This window comes from Cryptomeria japonica, chromosome 5 (assembly GCF_030272615.1).
Source record: "Cryptomeria japonica chromosome 5, Sugi_1.0, whole genome shotgun sequence".
NCBI lineage: Eukaryota > Viridiplantae > Streptophyta > Pinopsida > Cupressales > Cupressaceae > Cryptomeria > Cryptomeria japonica.
In genome coordinates this window covers 672,683,418-672,701,704 of record NC_081409.1, presented here as the reverse complement: position 1 = coordinate 672,701,704, position 18,287 = coordinate 672,683,418, and positions in this window count along the sequence as shown.

Genomic DNA, 18,287 nt, shown 5'->3' with positions numbered 1-18,287 from the left:
TTTATTGTTCTATTTAGCTAATTTTTCATTATTATCAAGAAAATAATTTGGTGTTGGTTACTCTGACACTTTTAAATTATATTGTACAGATAAATATATATTCAACTATCACTTAACAAATTTAGTAGGGCATTATCAACAAAAGACACCAATATTAATGACTCATTAGATGCCTTGTATGGATGAACTGTGACTATGAAAGTCATAGTTCTAAAATATTGAAATGGAATTAATAATTGAATTGACCATGAGAGCTATCACTTTCTCTAATGTTTGTATAGTACTATGGATCAACCATTTCACTCATTGAATCCTTTTCTATACATTTTCAATGAGAGATTCATATCCATATCAACTTGAATAGTAGTGTTTTAGGAAATTTTTCCATATTTTCAATTAATTGTTCCAATTAGAAGTGTCGAATATTAATAAGCATGGTTTAATGATCCATGGTAATTCTCTCAGTAAATATATAGATAGGAAATTTTTCAATAAGTTATACTTGAATTCATGATGGCTCTCATTCTTTATTTTCTCTAGCTTATCTATTAGTTTCTACCTCATAATTTCACATAAATTATATACCATTTATGACCATTTGGTATTTTTATGGATACATTTCTTTTTCATTGAATCATGCCTTCTAATATAAAAAATCTTGTAAGAAATGAATTTGGTAGCTTACACTAGTACATTCGGGGCTAATTTTCGACGGCCTATCATTGGAAGTCTGACTAAATTTCGTTGTACTGCCGACAAATGTAGCCGTCGAAAACTCATTGTCGGACTTCTTGATGATGCCATTGAACATCAGAATTCTGACCACGCCACAAACTCTCTCGACGACAGCTATGATCGCTCCTCCGGCCAAAAATATTGTCGGAGGAGCATCAGAATGTTGGCTCTCCCCCACTACCATGCATCGACGACCGTCCGACAAGGAAGTATCGTCGGACATACAACATCCTCATCATCTGTTTCTGTAGTTGTCATCGGAATTCTGATGGAATCAGAAACTTTGTAGAAGCAAAAGATACAAGATGAAGAGTCGTGTGCAAGTAAATTTCATAAAAGAAAGCAAGCAAACAACATCTTGAATGACATGGAAACAAGCTCATCAGTTGCCCAGAAGAGAGTAATTGGAGAAAAGCAGAGGAAAGTGTTAAAGGGTGATAAATACATAGAGAGTATGTAATACAAACAAACAATGTTTGGAGTGTGTGATGTGGTGTCTAATTTATCCCTGGAGGGACTAACTGGTTTTGGAGTTCCTGGGAAACCTATTGGGCCACGCTTGGTGGAAATAAATGTGTTCATGCAAGGGCCACCTTTTTTCTATTATGAGAATGATGCTTTTTCACTAAAGGATATTTGGAAGACAATATCCAAAAATTTCTATGGTGTGGAACCAGAGTTGGTGGACTCGAAGTACTTTTCATCTTCTGGAAGACCAAGAGATTATGTACACAATCTCCCAATCGAAGGGAGATTCCAAGCATTACCTCTCCCCCCCATGAATATTCAAGAAGCACTTCCTTAGACAAAGGACTATTGGCCTCCATGGGATCAAAGGAAAAAATTGAATTGCATAGACTCTAGACGATGTGGTAGTGTCCTTCGTGAAGAAATCTGTACTATAATTGAAAATTCATGAGGGAAATTGCAAGATAGTGAACATAAATACATTCTTGAAAAGTGTGAAGAATGGAACTTGGTTTGGGTGGGGCCAGGTCAGGTGGCTCCTCTATAGGTTGATGAGATAGAAATTATATTAGGATTTGAAAAAGATCACACTCATGGAACTTCTTGTGCGACTGATTGATTGCACTGTTTGGGTAATGCATTCCAAATAGATACATTTGCATACCATTTATCTGTCTTGAAAGCATTTTATCTTGATGGCATCAAATTTCTTTCTCTATTTTCTGGTATTGATGGAGCAAAGGTTTCTTTGCATCGACCATGGATACATTTAAGTTGTGTTGTATCTATGGAAATATGTGAAAAGAACAGGCTTGTCCTTAATAGTTGGTGGACAAAAACCCAACAGACAGGTAGGCTGATTCAGAGGGAAGATGTCCAAGATTTGAATACAGAAGTATTGGAGGACTTAGTAGACAATGCTTTCAATGATTGTAGAAGATCTCAATAGATGTCTTTAGGTCTTAGTGGATGAAATAGGTAAACAACAATGCAACTGTATCTATTTGGAATGCATTACCCAAATAGTGCAATCGATCAGTCGCACAAGAAGTTCCATGAGTGTGATCTTTTTCAAATCCTAATATAATTTCTATCTCGTCAACCTATAGAGGAGCCACCTGACCTGGCCCCACCCAAATGAAGTACCATTCTTCGCACTTTTCAAGAATGTATTTCTGTTCACTATCTTGTAGTTTCCCTCGTGAATTTTCAATTATAGTACAAAGTTCTTCACGAAGGACACTATGACATTGTCTAGAGTCTATGCAATTCAATTTTTTTCTTTGATCCCATGTAGGCCAATAGTCCTTTGTCTGAGGAAGTGCTTCCTTAATAGTCATGGGGGGAGAGGTAATGCTTGAAATCGCCCTTCTATTGGGAGATTGTGTACATAACCTCTTGGTCTTGTGGAAGCTGAAAAGTACTTCGAGTTCACCAACTCTGGTTCCACACCATAGAAATTTTCGGATATTGTCTTCCAAATATCCTTCGGTACAAAAACATCATTCTTATAATAGGAAAAAGGTGGCCCTTGCATGAACACATTTATTTCCTCCAAGCGTGGCCCAATAGGTTTCCTTGGAACTCCAAAACCAATTAGTCCCTCCGGACATAAATTAGAGATCACATCACGCACTCTAGACATTGTTTGTTTGTATTGCAAACTCTCTATGTATTTATCACCCTTTAAAAATTTCCTCTACATTTCTCCAATTGCTCTCTTCTGGTCAGCTGATGAGATTGTTTCCATGTCATTCCAGATAATTCCTTCTTGGTTTGTTTTACGGAATTTACTTGCACACGACTCTTTAGCTTGTATCTTCTGCTTCTGCACATATATAAATTATAATTTAGGCTCAGATGATTAAATAAAATAAGCATCTGTAAAGAAAATATTTAGTCATTGGATGTTACATATTATCTAACAGAAAGATCCTAGATCCAATTCTTGGAGAAAGGAAACATCATTGATAATCTTTTTTTCAAATAAGACTCAATCAAATAAATTAAAAATGTTTTATGTAATTTTTAAAAGTAGAACTCATGCAATGCTTTCGGCATTATGAATGAACGGAGACATAGAGGTAATCCATAAATTGTGCCAAGCTAGTGCACTTAAATAACCGTTGCATACGTGGAATAATGGAAATATAGCGAAGAACCTTGCGAGGAACCCTTTTTGTTATTTGATCTGTTCGATATCTACTGATATGACATTCAGAGCATTCATGGTATCTTTGTGTTCATGTCAACTTTTCTTCCTGTTTGGGCTCCTTCATTGTGAAAATGAGTTTAACTACTAAAAAAAAGTTGTGTGTAAACCCTTATACATCTACTGCACCATCAAAGTAAGCCAAAAAAATGGCAATAATCTGAACCACATGAAGAATCATGCATATGAAGGGCAGTCCCAAAGATTCAAAGAGTAGCAAATGTTACAATCCAAATAGAAGTTTTATAGCAACAAATGTTACAATCCTAATAGAAGTTTTATAGCAGCCAAACATAGAGATTAAAAGCTCATGCCTAATGGATAGTTCTAAAGTTCTACAGACAACAAGGGTGGAAAGAAAAGTTTTAGAGATGAAGAAAACACATGCTTAGAGGGATTTCATTGACACCAAGGAGTAGATATTTGTTCTTGGCCTTGAATTCCTATGAATGCATGCAAACCATTGCCAATGATAAAAGATATAGGTTTGTATAAAGAACCACTAATGGAGAATATGATATTCTTAGGAACATAAGAATATAAGCATGAATCTCAGAGTAGTCACAACATCAAAAGACAGTCCAATGATAGATTTTGAGATCTCTTTTTGGCAAAGAAATTATCAAAGGGTGACAATTGAGATTTAGGAGAAAGTGGAGCCAATCAAAAGAAGTTTAATATAAATGAAAAACAAAGATCGATAATATAAATCATAGAAAGTATGTCCAAGGATAACAAAGAAATATAACTATGAGGAAACAAGGTTTTATGACAAAAATATAACTATGTGAACAAAGAATCATGTCAAGACATAAAGAGGTAAGGTGGTATCCTTACGATCAAAGTATGACAATTACCAATATTATGAAGAGAACTCACATGAATAGATCTAGTCACCTATACAAACATTTTAGTCATCTCGTGACAGTCAGAGAGGGAAATAGTAATAAGTCTTCATGATGGAAGTCCATTAAAGGTGGTAGTCAACATAGTGAAAAAGCCTAATCATGTTTAGTGCAATAGGCAACCCTAAGGACAAGAAAAAATAGTCATGTGATAATGCATAGGACAACCTTAATGCCCAAGTTTAGAGAGCATACAAGATGAATAATGATAGTCTATTTGATAAAATTTCATTGTTGCATGAAGATGATGATCTATGGCTATTGTGAACAATGTATGATGTAGTCAAATTCAGAGCATAGTGAATGATATAAAATAGTGAGCATCATCTTCAAGATCTTTATGAAAAAGCAAAAAATTGATAAGGTCTGCTACAAGTCTAGATTAGTCGATATTGGGAAAGAGTTTGGTATTGAGTTTGGTGCTGGTGGAAGGTTTAAGGAGGTACACTATCATCAAAATTAATGTTAGAGAGTGTTGTGAAGAAGAATGGCCATGAAAGGAGTGACTAGCCTAAGTGCTTGAGACTATCACAAAAAGTGAGTGTTGTAGCAGTGAATCTTCCTTTGACCTCTAGGTGGTTGGGAGGGTAAAGACCCACATATCAACTATCTACTTTGACATCCTAGGATGGTGTCCACCCAACCAATATTTTCTTTTTAATAATCAATTTGCAGATGATATTGCCATGTTTCCTACCTTGGAAAAGAATAATATGATCAACTCGATTATAGATTAGAGTTCTTTTGTAATTCATTTGGATCAAATATTTATCAGCCTAAATATATGATTGATTGAGTCAATTTGGTTGGCAATGGGGAGGGCCCGCTAAAATTGTAAGGTACCCAAGTATACCATTCTCAGTGTCCCCCTTGTTACCTAAGATGTGGGAATGAATTTATACTAAGATAGAAAGAAAAATCAATGGTTGGAATAGGAACTTTCTATCATTGGTAAGTAGAGTCCAAGTGTGTGAAAAAATCTTATCCTTTTACACCATTTATTATGCATCTATGTGGTTCCTTGCTAGTTATCAAGTAGATAAGGTGAAAAAATTTATCAGGCAATTTTATGGTTAGATGGAAGAGGTAAGAAAAGGATGCATGTTGTTAAATGGAAATGGTGCTGCTTGAGTAAGGACTTAGGTGGATTGGGGATCAAAGACCTCAAGCAACAAGGTATTGCCTTAGAAATCAAATGAATTGTCAAGGCTTTAGAAGGGAATGAACCATGGAAGATATTAATCAGGAGAAAATTCATGATTGTCAATCGTTATAACATTTTAGGCGGGAATATTGTTGATAATTTCTCATGGTTTGAAATTATTGTCAGGTATGTCTGCAATCTGAGTAAAAAGTCTAACTATTTTTGGATTTTATTGTCTATTGAAATTCTTTGGTTTCTTTGGAAGAGAAGGAATGAGAATGTGTTCCAAGGTAAAGGGAGGGTTCTTATTGAGTGTAATCTTAGAATCACAATGCTAATGATTATTGAAAAGGTATCATTTACATTGAAGATGCCAACAGGAAGATTCATGAAGATGTTGGATGAAGGTTCCTCTTTAATATATAAAGAAGACATTTAAGATGTTGCCTATGTTGAAAAACAATATTAGCTAAGTTCGAATTATGACAATCATATATGTATGTATTATTTAAATGTACCTATTATTGGGATAGACCCAAATGTGACGTGGGAAAGGCAATTCAATGTGTGATAGGGCTAGGCCCAAAATGTAACGTGCTAAGGCATTGGGTTGGACCCAAATGTCCAACGTGGTAAATATCAATGACAATATAACAATAAATTAATAATGTTGCAAGCCGACCTAAGGAGATCTACTGCCAAAAGAAGGATATATATATATATAACAACTTCAAGATGAAGTAAAACACATTTTCATTACTTGCAAAAATACGATCTGCTCTTCCTATCTCTGCTCTTCTATGTTAGCGATCTACTCTTCTATCCTTAGCGAATATGTTGGTCTTCACTTTGGCGAACCTCAAGGACTTATTAAGAGAAGTTGTCAAGATTCTGCTTCAGCTTGTTGAAGCCATCTTCTATTGATCCTCTCCTTTGGTCATCTACTACTGGTTAGGGCTGCATCATCTATCATCTTGGCAACTTGCTGTTAGGACAACAATCAGAGATAAGTTTTTCATATTGTAATTTCCTACCATTGATATAATACATCTTATAGTTTAAGGTTTGGTTTTTCACCTCCAAGAGGGAGGTTTTCCTAGGGTATTGGTGTCTTGTGTTTCATTACTGTTACTATTTATTCACAATCAGATTATAGTTAATTAATTTGGTTAAAATCTTAGCACTTAAATTTAACAACCTATTGACCCCATGATCTAAGAAAGATAGGGAAGAAATTCTAGGAAGAGTATATAGACTTTTACAATAAAGACCAAAAAGAACACCAATATCAATTAAAGAGGGGTGAAGCTATAAGACACCTAGAAATGGCTCACCAAAACTTTGATTGCTCTAGTTGAGAGAGGATCTTTGCGCCCCTTGGAAGAGAATTCAATACTTTCCAAATTAGTAGGATTGAACCTAAGAATAATGACAAAGGAAAAGACAAAGAAGCTAATAATGAAGATGGAGAGAATGGAGAGAAAGAGGAGAATCCACATAATGATAGTGATAGTGAATCTTAATAAGCTATTACAATCTATCTTTTTGAATATGTTGAATAGATGATATAATATTGATGTAATTTGATGTTGACTCGAAGCTCTACACGTTACTCTTAATCATATAAAATGATTCTTTTTTCTTCTTCTAATTTTAAGGCGGTTTAGCCTGGTTGGGGATTTGATGGAGTAATCAACTTGGTCACTATTATTGTAACCTGGCTTTGTACTCTGATTTTATTTTGGTAATCGATCTTCAAAAAGAAAAAAACATTCTACATAGCAAACACACTACACTCACATAAATTCTTATACAAACATTGACATGTGTCTTGCTTTAGGATAACCTAGTCTACCACAAGCCAAATAGATATAGACACAATATGAGGGAACTAGTATTTGTTTCTACCCTCATTTCATCACTTATCATCAACCAACTCAACACTATCAATGATTAATTTGAGGTGTAAAGATTCAAAAAATTGTTACAAATTTCATTGAGTAAAGGAAACATAGGTGACAACCACCCTGACTTCCACAACAAAAGTCCTAGACATAAGATTCCTACCTTTTGACCTTTTGCAGTTTGATCTTGCAAGATTTAAAAATTCATATGTGCTAGTTTTTTTATCATATAAGAATCACATATATGATTTTATCCTTAGGCTAGATAATGGGCATGGTCCAAATTTTAGTTGCTTAAATTCATATTTTTTTCAAGGTTGATGATTCCTAGATCTAATTGTCATCCATTAGTATGATGTCAAAATTTTTGAATTGTGTATCTAAGGTTGTGTACTTAAAGGCATATGTTGAGTGGTTGGGAGGGTAAAGACCCACATATCAATTATCTACTTTGACATTCTAGGATGGTGTCCACCTACTCTAAAACCTTGTGGGCACTCTCTATCTGATACTAAGATATACTTAACATGGGCTTCTCATATAACCCTATGTTGGCTAGGCCCCACCATAATTAGAAGATCAAGATTACAAACTTCTCTCATGCCTCTTGTGTCCTCCCATGTACCTCCTTTTCCATAGCAACCCTAAAGTCTATACCATCCTTCAACAATCCTTCAACAATCCCTCATTTAAGTCTATCCACTTCTCCTCTAACTCCTATTTAGACTCACATATGTTTTTGAAATGATGGTTATTCTAGTTGTTGCAATTTTAGCTTGTTTGATTTCAATTTTGAGACAAATAATAATAGCTTAGATCCTATGAAATGATCCTCACCCAACCATTCAAATATCATATTAAAAAATAAATTGTATCCTTCATCCACATGTTTTCAAATTTGAATGGATGCTTACATATATTTTTTGTCACTCACAAGTTTCAACTAGATGGGTCAGTGATCTAAGCTAGAACAAGGAAGAATTGATGCTTCCATGCAAAAAGGGAAGGATGCCAAATCCTTGCAAAAGAGATACCTATCGATCATCTCTATAAAGTTACTAAAGCCCATCCTCCTATTGTTCTAGGTAAAAGCCTCATTCCTTAAACCTGTCTCAAGAAGATTGTTCCTAGTTACCCAATAAGTGAAGTCTCTTTGGGACTGATTAAACCTCAAAACAACCACCCTCTTGTCCTAAATATGTAGGATAGCATTAAAATATAAATCAAATATGTAATGAGAAAAGGGTATTTTGGTAGAGACAAATCCATACAATTACAAACTATAGAGAAGAAGAATAACTCCTAACACCACACCCTTTCCTATCCTCTCCATAGCTATTGGAGAAGAGCTCCAAAAGATAGCTACGCTACTAGATGCCCCTTCAAATTGGATTGCCCCCAGCTTCACATTCTTTGCTTTCTTGGAAAATGTCTTCATTTCTAATGTGGACAATTTGGTTTCTTGTAGTAGTATTATATATGCCTTTTCAAACTCAATCCTATGCTTGACCAAGTGTTGTTTGTTATGGACATTAAAGCCCCTAAAATTCCTTTATAGGAGCTTCATGCCCACTAGGAAAGTGGGCCAGCCTTCTATGATCTCAGTAATAGTACTTTTTAAAACTTTCTCTATACTTCACCATCCTTGGTTCTCAATTTATATAACAATTTCCTATCTTTTCATTTTCTCTTTCCTTAATCTAGGATAGATTTATTGGAAGGTGTCTATTTAATAGCCATCTTTATCTAGGAACCATCCTCACTATCCTCAATATCTCGCTCTAACACATTGTCAAACAAAATACTGTACTCCTCTCTTTATAATCCATCTTCCTCTATAATGTCCTCCCCTAACTCTGGATCATTTAATTGATCATTTTGTAATAAATGCAAGCACACATATGCTATCCTCATCAACTAATCATTGATATCCTAATAAGGGGACCGAAAATTCTCTAGTCTCTCCCTATATTCTATTGTTGTTTTCCTGCTGATAGGAGTGGTTGTTAGAGTTCTTAGGATTTAAATAGCATGACATTCTAAGTAGGGATTCGGTATCCTTCCACCTTAGAGAGTTTTCTTGGAGATGTTGACACTTGTTCAGATAGCAAAGAAATTTTATTCTTTTTAGTAACCTCCATGTTTTCTTCCTCTATTGCAATGCTCTTTCCTTTCCCCTTATTCTTCTTTAGCATAGCCAACCTCTGTCTCCTTGAGGATTTTCAAGATTTAATTATGGTTCTTTTAATCTATGGGCACTACAAACCATTTTCTCCCTACCTATGACTCTTTTGGTTCTCCTAATGAGCATTTAGCTTCAGAGCTATTCTTTGGAAGGCACCATTCTTCAAATCAACCCCTTTCTACAACAACCTTCTAAAACCATATCCCATTCTTAAATATAATCTCCAATTCCTCCATGATCCCAACATTCAAATAAAAATCACTGAATAATTTAGTCATTGAGCATGGCCTACCATTAAGAAAATCTTTATCTACCCCCACAAAGCAGCCAAGGGAATCTTCTATTTTAATTAGGACTTCTATATTCCAATATTTCAGAAGAAGTTCGACAAGACTGATCCACATAAAGGGTTCCTAATTTTATATTTCACTGGAGAAATTGAGGACCCAATCTATGCAATTTAAGCTTAAACCCTCAAAGAAGAGTAGACTCCCATATTACAAAAAATATTTAGAGAAGAACCAATGCATTCAACTAGAATTAATTCATTCAAGAGGGTTCTAATACTTACACTCCCTCGAAGTTGTTAATCCACCACTCCATGAGTGTCTTATTAAGGCAACCTCCACCACACTTCATGAAGAGTGTATGATCCTTCAACTGTTCTATAGCTGCCGCAAGGGTCGTCGTGGATACGACAAAGGCTTTGTTATTAATCAACTTTGAGGGCTTGTCTTTTCTTTTGTCTACTAGAATGGTAGTGTATTTATGCCTAAACCCTCTAACTATCATCTGCGGCTGATGTGAAGCATTTGTATGAAAAAAATAAAATAGTTTCATCACTACATCAAGCAAATTTGACACATTGTCACAAACATAACAATTTTTCTTCAAGAAAACATCATGTGAATGAATTGGTTGATTACCCTACCTTTTTTCTTCAACCGGATCTTCGTGGCACCCCAATCTAGAACTATTTCCCTCTCCATCGACGACTAGATCGAGATCATAAATAGCCACCTATCCCTTTGTGCTAGCTACCTTAGTTGCTAGGTCTTAAGTTGTTGGTCTTGCTGCCAATTTTTTTGTGATGGAAAAGGTCGACGGGACGAAGAGGCGGGAATAATGTTTATCAAATGACTAGGTCTTTTTTGTTTTCAAGTAATACCCCAGATCATCGTAATTTTGACAAACGCAAGCATTTTTAAAAAAAAACATAAATTTCATTGCCAATTCCTACTCCGTCGAAACCAAATGTTGACTTATCATCGGAATTCTGACGAATGCAAGCATTTTTTGAAAAAAAAAAATCAAATTTGGTCACAATATACCTTCTTCGTCGGAATTTTAGGCCAAATGTATTAGTGTTATCTAACACTGGGATCTCCAAACTTGCTGACAATGGGAATCACTCGTCAAATGGTGTCTGTGAGTGTGGTGATAGATTTTTTGTCAACATTCTTATATTTCTCTCACTTTTTCTATAATCACATTTTTGAAAGGATTTCTTCTTTGGTGATAAGAAAGATATTACAAGTACTTGAATTCATTATGTATGTGACTGAATACTAGCCAAATTTATAGAAAGTTAGGAAATATTCCCAATATCATTTTTTATCTTTCTAATACTGATATACTACATCGATAATTATCCATGTATTAGATTTATTAAACTTTAGTTTCTTTTTTAATGTTGGAATGATCTACATGGTGAGATTTATATGAATGTACTTTCTTACATCCTCTATAAATTAATCTGGTTGGGATGTTTTAAATTGCTCTGAGTCATTCTCCACTACCTTCTATGGAAAGGGCTTGTACATTATCCTTGTAATATATTGGAAATATATTTCCCTTCCTCTCTTGCTATCTCTCCTAACGTAATTGTTATAAAAATATAATCAAAAGGAAACATGCATACTTCAAGAATATTTGACATTGACATGATAATCTGATCTTGTCTATTTCTTGAACTACTAGTTATGATGAAAGATATTACTCTAGCTCTATGGAGAGGGTTTTTGTTTGGGAACATGAAAGCTATTTGAGTAAGATCATATCATATGTTTCATTTTTGTGTGTATGTTTGAGTAGTGAATTCAAGGTAATTTATGAAGTATTTTGTTCCTCTCTTATCCTAATATACATTCCTTAGTATTTTTTATTGATTCTCTTGGCAACCAATTCTTTTGAAGGGTTAAAAAATTATCCATTCTGAATTTTTTTTCATCTCATTATTATATCTTTTAGGGACAAGTTTTTAGGAGGTTTATTCCTTCTTATTCTCTCACTTGAGGAGTCTTTTCCCACTAAATTTTCTCACTTTCTCCATTTATGAGAGTTATTTATTGTAGAAAAGTATCTGATCATGCCTACTTATCAATACTAGTTTCTTAAACAAAATTTTAGCTTACTCCTTCTGTATCACTTAAGGGGTGTTTTTAGTGAGAAAAGCGTGTTTATCTAGCTAATATTCTACTTAGTTTTTCCTATTCAAACTACACTTAAGCTCACTTAGAGGGACAATTTACCTTTTTTATACCTCATCTTGACTCTATATGTGTCCCCACATTTGTCTCAAGTGTTCCAAATTGAATAAATTTAATCCATATGAATATTTAGAGTAGATAGATCATCCAAATATATTAATAATATCTATTAATACCTTCATATTATAATGTATTAATATAACCATTAAATGCAACTATAATACATTTTATTAACTCATCCATATTCATTTCATGGCTAAGATTACAATGTCCTTATTTCTTAGAAGAATAGAATTTATTAGTATCTTGAGGCTATCTTATAATATCCTATAATTTTTATGGAGCTAAAAAATAATACCATAGTTTTCAATACACAAAAATATGTTATTTTTAGTTTGGACTAGGCCATGGGATTTATCTTTCATTCACATAAGAGATAGGCCATGATGATGGTGACTTTAATTCCATAAAATGTTGGAGTACATTTTGGAAATTAAAACTCTACCAATATTAAAGTAGATAAACTAGATGAGGATGAATTTTATTTTGTTATCTCACATCTATACAGTGGTGACATATTAATTAGAATGGGGACATATTAGTTAGAAGGGTGAGTTCATAGTAATTTTATACAAATTTTAGCTACAAGATGAAGCACATTGAAAAGGGAGGTAAGATCACCATTAGGAATAGATTTAGTGTTCTTAGTTATTAGTTATCAATCATCTTTAATGTACATAACTAACTATTAAAATATCTCACATCTCAATGAAATGCCTTAGAAAATAGTCTCTTTAAGGATAGATAATCAAATTAGAATCCACACATAAAATATGCATAATAAGACCATCAATATAAAATAAACTTCATCACATCAAATCATAGGACACCAATTCATAAAATGTCTACATAATGAAGAAATTGTGCAAGCCTTGATATGGTTCCATATGACATATTATTGTAATATGATCCAATGATACCAAGCTTTGTAAACATATTATATTATGACATTGTGCATACAATGTAAACACATTTTGTTCTATAGGAGTAAAAAAAAAGGATGGCATTGAGATGGAGGCTTGGTTTGCAACCAAGGGGTTTCAAGGATTTTAGAAAGAGAGATCAACCCAGGTATTATGCTCAGTCGACTTTCAGGTTGTGGTCGAAGCCAAAATGGGTCTAGGAGGATCAAAACAGATTTTTTTGTTCCGCTCAGTCGCGGAGGGAGAACATTGGTAGAAGTAAGGGTTTTGAGAGAAATATAAATGGAAAATCCAACTTGGCTGGTTTGAAATCCAATTGGAAAAGCCTTTGTGAGAAGGAATGGCATCCAAAGAAGATTCCAAGGGTAGATGAATTGGATAAGGTAAAGCAGCCTCAATCGAAAGCTAAAAATCTCTTTTTTTTTCCTGGATAATAAAAGTTGGAGTGATTCAATCTCTTTTTTTGAGGGGAAGGTGGTTTTTTATGAAATTGATAAGGGAATGACCTTCTTTTAGTCGAGTCAAGATGTGGTGTTGAGAGAACTGGTTGTTTAAAGTAGACATCTAGACTATGCCCAATAGTTTCTTCTAAGTGACTACATAAAATAGTGAAAATAAGAACTAGGTTTTTAACAATGGACCCTTCTTTATGGGAGGCAAGAGTCCATTTGTTAAAGAGTGGGAGCCCAATTTTAACCCTCTTAAAGACCATTTAGAAGAGGTTCCAATCTGGCTATGAATTTACAATCTTCCACGAGAGTACTTGAATGAAGAGACCTTTATGACAACTGGTAACAAATTGGGGTACTATATCAAGTTGGATGAAGCCATAGAAGCGAAGGATTTCAGTATGTACACATGCATTTGTATTGGTTGGAAGTTGCATTTACCCTTTCCTTCTTCCATTGAGATTAATACCAATGCAGGGTGTTGGATCCAACAAGTTGAAATAGAAGAGAAAATAGAATGCTGCAAAATCTATAATAAAGATGGGAATTCAGAGGAGGTGTGTCTTGTTGGTCCTAAAGGAAAGTCGGTAGAGGCTAATATGGAAGCCATTGTGGCAAAGTTTGTGGAGGAGGAGAATAGAGTCAAGTAGGGGAATATTTTGAGTGATGGGGCCTCACTCTTTGCTAACCCTTTTCAGGGTAACAAGATTAATGAGGTGAATCAGGTAGTTGTTGATGGGCTTGTGGCCTTAGGTGCTAACCAATTCATTAGCCAAGTAGAGGTGGAACACTTAGTGGAAGAGGCCCTATTCAAAGTAGAGAAATCTATAAAAGCCTTAAAAGATAATATGAAGGTTCAACTAAGGGATCAAAATACTACAATGAGAGACTAGGTTGAGAATGGTAGGATGAAAAAATAAGGAAGGGGGGGTGTCGAATGCAAATAACATTGGTTCAGATAACTTGTCATGGGAGGATGAACATGATGAGTGGGGAATATTGGAAGATGAAGATATTGTGAATATTCAAACTATTAATCAAACTGACTCCCAGGTTTTGAAAGCCTATCTAGGGGAGAAAAAATCAAGAGGGAGGAAACCTAATAGAGTTAGAATTTCTATGGTGGGTAATGCTAAGGGAAAAATAAAATTAACTATAGGGAAGGGGGGGGCCTTATTGAAGAGAAATGAAACTCATAAGATGTAATGTCAGGGGATGCAATTCCCCTGACAAGAGGAATTTGATCAAGCATGAGATAGATCAAATGAAGTCTGATTTAGTTTTCTTACAAGAAACTAAAATGAGTTTGGAGGATGCAGTAGTTTTGTTGAGATACTAGAGGTCATGGATGGGGATTTTATCGAGTGCGAATGGTGTTGTGGGTGGCCTTGGTATCCTCTAGAATCCCATCTCCCTTACTTTAGAGAAACTTGTAAATTCTCAAGCTTAGCAACTTTGTAAGGTGCATTCTTTCAGCTTAAATTGTGACTTGTTTGTCTTAAATGTTTACGGTCCTATTAAGTCTAGATCGCAGCTGGAAATTTGGCAACAACTATCCATTATCTTACAAAATCTATTAGATGAGCTGGTCATTTTAGGTGGATATTTTAATGCGATCCTTGAAATGGCAGATAAGAAAGGGGGGAGAGTGGGTTGTATTATCTCACAGGTAGAATTTCAGAACTTTGTTTCTCATAATGGTCTGAGAGAGATCAAGACTAATAGTGGAGCTTTGACTTGGACCAATCAAAGGTGGGGTGTGGGGCACATTGCAGAAATGTTGGATAGGTTTTTCTTGGGTGGAAAATGGGAAGACAAACCACTCCTATTTAAGGGTGCCATAAAGCTAGTTATGGCTTTTGATCACTTTCCAGTGCAGTTACTTGTTGTGCTTCATAGCGTTTCAATTAGATGCCCCTTCAAGTTAAAAAAAAAGTGGCTATGAGATGGTGGTCTTTGAGACTTAGTGAAAGAATGGTGGGTTGAGGCTCTAGAGATTTTGAGATCAAAGGCTTTTAGGTTTTTCAAAAACATGCAATTCTTAAAAGATAAGCTGAAGGAATGGAAAAGACTCAAATTTGGCAATATCTTTGCTGATAAAGCTGCCCTTGAATAAAAATTAAGTGAGATACAAGAGATCATTATGAATCAGGGTATGCGGGTTTACATTTACTACAAAGAGAAGGATCTAAAAAGTAAATACAATAAAATTTTAGCAAGGGAGGAGGTGTACTAGAGGAAAAAGTATCAAGAATGTTGGTTGAAAGAAGACAATAAAAACAATAAGCTTTTCCATAACTCTATCAAGGTCAGACGATCCTAGAAAAAGGTTACTACAATTAAGAGAAGAGACAATTTAATTTTGGATAAGGTGGAAGACATCAACAAGGAAGTGTTGTACTTCTTTAGTGCTTTACTAAAATAGAATGAAGATCTAAATGCCTTGCAACAAAATTTGTTGCTTGCTAATATCCCTAAGATCGTCACTGATACCTAGAATCGAGCTCTTTGTAGGCCAGTCCTAATGGAGGAAGTGAAAGTGGTCATTTATTTGATGTCAGGGGATAAGGGGCCCCCGAGGCCAGATGCATATCTTGCTTTCTTTTATCAACAATTTTAGGATGTGGTTGGGTCTGAAGTTTGGGAAGTTTTGGAGGAGGCAACAGAAAGTGCTCGGGTGGCTAAGGTACTAAATCACACCTTTATTTCCTTAATTCCCAAGGTTGAGAAAGTTGAGACCTTTAGTGACTTCCAACCTATTTCTCTATGCAACACTTTTAATGCCCAAAGTTGTTAAATTCTTATGACCCTGCTAAGTCTAGATCGCAATTGAATGTTTGGTAGCAACTATCCATGATCTTGTAAAATCTATTAGATGAGCTGGTTATTTTAGGTGGAGATTTTAATGTGATCCTTGAAATGGAAGATAAGAAAGGAGGGAGAGTGGGTTGTATTGGCTCGTAGGTATAATTTAAGAACTTTTTTTTTGATAATGGTCTGAGAGATATCAAGACTAATAGTGGAGCTTTTACTTGGAGCAATCAAAGGTGGGGTGTGGGGCACATTGCAGAAATGTTGGATAGGTTTTTATTAGGTAGAAATTGGGAAGACAAACCACTCCTATTTGAGGATGCCATAAAGCTATTTATGGCTTCTGATCACTTTCCACTGGAGTTACTTGTTGTGCTTGATAGCGTTCTGATTAGATGCCCCTTCAAGTTCAAAAAAATGTGGCTATGAGATGGTGGTTTTTGAGACTTAGTCAAAGAATGGTGGGCTAAGGATCCTAAGATTTTGGGCTCAAAGGCTTTTAGGTTTTTCAAAAAGCTGCAATTCTTAAAACTTAAAATAAAGGAATGGAATAGACTCAAATTTGGCAATATACTTGCTGATAAAGCAACCCTTGAATCAAATTAAATGAGATACAAGAGATCATTATGAATCAGGGAGTGACAATTTACATTTTCTACAAAGAGAAGGATCTAAAAAGTAAATACAATAAAATTTTAGCAAGGGAGGAGGTGTACTAGAGACAACAATATTGAGAATGTTCGCTGAAAGAAGGCGATAAAAAAACTAAGTTTTTTCATAACTCTATCAAGGTCAAACGATCCTAGAACAAGGTTACTACAATTAAAAGTAGTGACAATTTAATTTTGGATAGGTTGGAAGACATCAATAATGAAGTGTCGAACTTCTTTAGTGCTTTACTAAAATAGAATGAAGATTTAAATGCCTTGCAACAGAATTTGTTGCTTGCTAATATCTCTAAGATCATCACTACTAGCCAAAACCAGGCTCTTTGTAGGCCAGTTCTAATGGAGGAAGTGAAAGCGACTATTTTTTTGATGTCAGGGGATAAGGCCCTGGGATCAGATGGATATATTGCTTTCTTTTATCAACAATTTTGGGATGTGGCTGGGTCTGGACTATGGGAAGTTCTAGAGGAGGCAAGAGAAAGTGCTTGGGTGGCTAAGGTACTAAATCACACCTTTATTGCCTTAATTCCCAAAGTTGAGAAAGTTGAGACCTTTAGTGACTTCTGACCTATTTCTCTGTACAAAACTTTAATACCCAAAGTTGTTAAATGTTTACGACCCTTCCAAGTCTACATCGCAACTGGAATTTTGGCAACAACTATCCATGATCTTTCAAAATCTATCAGATGAGCTAGTTATTTTATGTGGAGATTTTAATGCTATCCTTAAAATGAAAGATAGGAAAGAGGAGAGAGTGGGTTGTATTGGCTCGTATGTATAATTTAATAACTTTGTTTTTGATAATTGTCTGAGAGAGATCAAGACTAATAGTTGATCTTGTACTTGGACCAATCAAAGGTGAGGTGTGGGGCACACTGTAGAAGTGTTGGATAGGTTTTTCTTGGGTGGAAAATGGGAAGATAAACCACTCATGTTTGAGGTTACCATAAAGCCAGTTATGGCTTCTAATGACTTTCTAGTGGAGTTACTTGTTTTGCTTGATTGCATTCCGATTAGATGCCCCTTCAAATTCAAAAAAGTGTGGCTATGAGATGGTGGTATTTGAGACTTCGTCAAACAATGGTGGGCCGAGGCTCCAAAGATTTTGAGCTCAATGGCTTTTAGGTTTTCCAAAAAGTTGCAATTCTTAAAAGATAAGTTGAAGGAATGGAATAGACTCAAATTTGACAATATCTTTGCTGGTAAAGCTACCCTTGAATCAAAATTAAGTGAGATACAAGAGATCATTATGAATCAGGGAATAGTGTTTTACATTTTCTACAAAGAGAAGGATCTAAGAAGTAAATATAATAAAATTTTAGCAAGGGAGGAGG